The 5,000-nt window shown below is 38.0% G+C and overlaps 1 protein-coding gene across 2 annotated transcripts in view; it reads right to left on the reverse strand.

The window, feature by feature from the left end:
• The window catches only part of LOC137997565 (uncharacterized), a 29,194-nt gene extending 24,944 nt beyond the window's left edge, over positions 1–4,250 (reverse strand). The window contains exons 1-2 of one of the 2 annotated variants that reach the window (XM_068843640.1): positions 4,185–4,250; positions 3,801–3,881 (exon numbers count right to left, since the gene is read on the reverse strand). The gene's annotated coding sequence lies outside the window, so the exon portion shown is untranslated. Of the gene's footprint in view, positions 1–1,305; positions 1,415–3,800; positions 3,882–4,184 lie in introns of those variants that run through there. The other variant, XM_068843641.1, reaches the window with a different exon arrangement.
• Between the last annotated feature and the right edge of the window lie 750 nt (positions 4,251–5,000).

Consider the following 5,000-nt stretch of genomic DNA (forward strand, 5'->3'; position numbering starts at 1 on the left):
GAGAATTAGCACGCAATGCAAACATTCCAATTTCTCTGAGGTAGTTATTCACAGAAACTGTATTAGTTGGTCCAAAAAGATCACCAGAAGCAATGTAGGTTTAACATCAGAGAAAAGGAGCGTTATTAGACAGAAAAAGAAAACACTTCTTTAGGGAGGCCTCAGGGTTCGTCGTAAACTGGCAGAAGGAAAAAGAGCACCTTCGAAATTTTGTTAGCCTACGAACGGCGTATACGTAGGCGTAGAAGAATTTTCAATTGAGTCTAATCCAGAAAACTGTAGAAAATACGTATATGTTTCAAGGCTGGGATATGTGATAATCAAGATCAGATTTTTCATCCGTATAAACAAGTTGAACCACGATTTGAGCGAACCTTCTAGAATAGTAATTTGTGCTACAAACAAAACTGGGGTTATTTTGTTTTAAAGTTTAGAAAGTGCATTTAGTTAGTTGACAATTTAATGGACATACACCAAAAAGGTCTCTAGACCCTTGGATTATTGCACCGTTGGCCGTCGTCTTGATGGCTCTGAAACGACCAAATACTAGATAATGCCACATAACATCGGTCGTTCGAATTGCTGTTTTCTAAAAACCATGGACCATTTGATTCAGACAATACGGCACATTTTTGTATGACACACGCAGAAAACAAACCGCACCTTTTTTAAACATAAGATTTCGCTTTATGGGCGCGAACAAGACAGTCTTGCTTCAGAACTCATACACGTCTGAGGGCAGATTGCTGTGGGATATGTTTCTCTATAAAATTCTTACAGTTTTTGGTCAATAATGAAGTAATCAGGAACCCGGAAGAGAAGAATCGATGGTGCGGTACATAGCGACGGTCTTGATCGGGGCTTGACATGAAACATTCAAAAACGGGATAAAAAAGAACTGATTCATCACAGTCGCCTCAGCACTTTTGGTTGGTTGACTATTTGTCGGAGAAAAAACGCCAGAACCTCTGCGAATATAATAGTTTGCAAGTAAGTTAAAAGGAAGAAAATAACATTTGTTGCTATAGCACGGCAAACAGGAAATAAACAATCAATGAAGCTTTGCCCGTAGAGAAAACGGAGAGTTAATGTCGCATTATTAACGTGTACGTGCATCATCGATGAGGACGCGTGTAAAAAGTTAATTAAAGATGAAAAGCGCTGGATAAAAGCTGCTTTAAGGAAACACGAAAGAAAGTGGAAGCATGTGGAATGTTCCTATAGTTATCATGTGGATTTCCACTGAATGGCATCGATAAACGGACATCTTATAACACACCAGATACCGCAATTCAGAGGACATACCACTATCTCAGGGATGAGTGCTATCAAAGCCAGTTCTCACTGTTCCACCATCCGAAGTTCACTGTCTTATTCATTAGTTAGCAACATTCAACCTTCCGAAAACTGGGTCCACGCGCTCATTTTAGTGAAAGCCATTTAATCAAGTTTGCCTTTGTTATTACAAGTCATAACCATGCATAATGAATTAAAATTACGGGGAGTTTACCGACATCGTTTCTGAGAAATAGCACGCAATGCAAACATTCCAATTTCTCTGAAATACGGTTATTCACAGAAACTCTGTTAGTTGATCCAAGAAGATCACCAGAAGCAATATAATTTTAATATCAGAGAAAACCGTTGTATAAAGACAGAAAAAGAAAACACTTCTTTAAGGAAGGCTTGGGGTTCGTTGTAAACTGGCAGAGAAACAGAAAGCACAGTTAAAATTTTGTTAGCCTAATAACGGCGTAGAAGAATTTTCAATTTAGTCTAATTCAGTGGTTGTAGTGAGTGGATTTTTTATCCGTGTAATACGTAATTAGCTTGAATCACGACTTAAGCAGACCTTCGGGAAGGGTCAGTGGATCTACATACAACAAGATTACTTTGTTTTGAAGTTTAGAAAATGCATTCAGTTAGATAACCAATAACTATTAATGGTCAAGCAAAACGCAGCGTTGTCAAAAGTCTTGATGGATCTGAAATGACGGAATAAAGATTTCCATATAACATCGCCAATTGGAATTGCTGTTTATTGAAGCATGGACCATTTGGTTCAGACAACATGGCGCATTTTTTTATGACGCAGTTAACAAAACATAGCTTCTTTTGTCATAAGATTTTGCTTGATTGACGAGAACAAGACAGTCTTACTCCAGAACTCATTTAAATCTATGGGAAGATTGCTGAAGGACTATGTTTCTCTACAGAATCGCCTTCCACAAGTATTCTTACTCCTTTTGGTCAGCAAGGAAGTAATCGGGAACCCGGAAAAGAAGACGGGGCTGGACATGAAACATTCAAAACCAGGATAAAAAAAACAAAAACAAAACAAGAACTGATTTATTAAAGTGGACTCAGCACTTTAGGTTGGTTGACTAAAATTTCCGCGAATATCATGCCTGGCAAATTAAAAGGATAAAAGTAATATTTCTTTCAATAGCAAACAGGAAGTAAACAATCTATGAAGATGTGCCCATGGAATATACGGAGAGTTCATGTCGCATTATTAGCATGAACGTGCTTCATCGGCGACGACGCCTGTGAAAGACCAAAAGTGCGGAGTAAAAAGTGTACACGAAAAAAAGTGGAAGCATGTGGAATGATTCCAATATTTATCATGTGGATCTCCACTCGAAAAACGGAGATCTTATAATACACAAGCCGTGCAAATAGCTCAATTCAGTGGACTTACCACTATCCAAGGGATAAGTGTTATCAAAGCCAGTTCACTGTTCCACCGTCCGAGAATCACGATTTTATTCAAAGGTTAGCACCACCCAACCTTTCAACAATTGGGGCCAGACGCTCATTTAAGTCAAAGCTCTTTTTGTTATTATGATTTTGACAACATGCATGCATAATGATTTAAAACAAAGCGAGTTTACCAAAATCATTGTTGAGAAGTAGGACGCAAACATTCCAATTTTCTCCAAAGTAGTTATTCACAGAAACTCCATTAGTTGATCCAAAAAGATCATACATCAATATTAATAATTTTAGTATCAGAGAAAACCGGCGTCAGTTGGCCAGAAAAAAAGAAAACATTTCTTTAAGGAAAGCACCCTTAACATTTTGTTAGCCGAGGAGCGGCGTAGAAGAATTTTCAATTCAGTCTTATACTGAAAATTGTAGAAAATACGTGCATGTTTCAAGGCTGACATATGTGGTAGTGATGATCGGATTTCTCTTCCGTATAAATAGTTTGAATCACGACTTGAGCGGACCTTCTGGAAGGGTCAGTGGAGCTACAAACAACACCGGCACTAAATTGTTTTGAAGTTTAGAAAATGCATTTTTTTAGATGACCAATAAATTGATATACCAAAATGGTCTCGAGCCCCTTTGATTGTTGCGCCGTTAACGTTGTCAGAAGTCTTGATGGCTCTGAAACGACCGAATAAATCATGGCACATAACATCGTGGCGGTTCGAATTGCTGTTAACGTTTATTGAAGCATGGACCAGGCATTTGATTTCGAAAACATGGCACATTTTTTTAAGACGCAGTTGACAAAACGGACCCTTTTTGGCATAAGATTTTGCTTTATGGGCGAGAACGAGACAGTCTTGCTTCAGAACTCGTATGATCTGAGGGAAGATCACCTAAGGAATATGTTTGTCAATAAAATCGCTTTTCACAAGTATTCTTACTCCTTAATTGGTCACTAATAAAGTAATGGGGAACCCGGAAGAGAAGAATCGATGGCGCGGTACATAGCAACGGTTTTGGCCGGAGCTTGACATGAAACATTCAAAAACAGGTTAAAAAAAGAACTGATTTATCAAAGTCACCTCAGCACTGTCAAGTGCGGTAGTTTGGCTATAATTGCTGTGAGAAACAAGACCAGAGCTTCTTTGAATATCATACCTTTGCTTGTAAAAAAAAAATAAAATAAATTATATTTGTTTAGAAAGCAATTAAACAGGAAACAAATGACAATCTATGAAGCTTTGCCCGTAAAATAGAAAGAGATTTCATGTCGCAGTGTTGACGTGAACGTGCTTCATTGATGAGGGCGTGTGAAAAGTTAATTGAAGACCAAAAGCGGGGGTAAAAGTTGGTTCAGGGGCACACGAAACAAAGTGGAAGCATGTAGATCACCACTCGATAAATGGACGTCTTAAAATATACAAGCCATGCAAAGGTGGATAGTTGACGCAATTCAGTGGACTTACCACTATCCAAGGGGTGATTGTTATGGAAGCCAGTTCACGGTTCCACTATCCGAAATTGTCTTTATTCGACGGTTAGCACCAACCAACCTTTCAACAACTGGTGCCATACACTCATTTAAGTCAAAGCCACTTAATCAAGTTTGCTTTTATTATTATGATTAACGAGCATGCATGCATAATGAATTAAAATTAAGGGAGTTTATCGAAATCATTTCTGAGAATTAGCACGCAATGCAAACATTCTAATTTCTCTAAAATAGTTATTTCACAGAAACTCTATTAGTTGATCCAAGAAGATCACCAGAAGCAATATAATTTTCATATCAGAGAAAACCGTTGTATAAAGACAGAAAAAGAAAACACTTCTTTATGGAAGGTTCAGGGTTCGTTGTAACCTGGAGAGAAAAAGAAAGCACCGTTAAAATTTTGTCAGCCTAATAACGGCGTAGAAGAATTTTCAATTCAGTGTAATTCAGTGGTTGAGATAAGTGGGTTTTTCATCCGTGTAATACGTAATTAGCTTGAATCACGACTTAAGCAGACCTTCGGGAAGGGTCAGAGGAGCTATATACAACAAGATTACTTTGTTTTGAAGTTTAGAAAATGCAATCAGCTAACCAATAACTGTTAATGGCCAAACCAAAAGGTCTCTATTCTCTTGGTTTATCGCACTGTTGTCAGACGTCTTCATGGATCTGAAAGGACGGAATAAAGATTGCCATATAACATCGGCGATTAGAATTGCTGTTTATTGAAGCATGGACCATTTGGTTCTGACAACATGGTAAATTTTGGTATCGCGCAGTTCACAAAATG

Source organism: Montipora foliosa, chromosome 3, assembly GCF_036669935.1.
Source record: "Montipora foliosa isolate CH-2021 chromosome 3, ASM3666993v2, whole genome shotgun sequence".
Lineage (NCBI taxonomy): Eukaryota > Metazoa > Cnidaria > Anthozoa > Scleractinia > Acroporidae > Montipora > Montipora foliosa.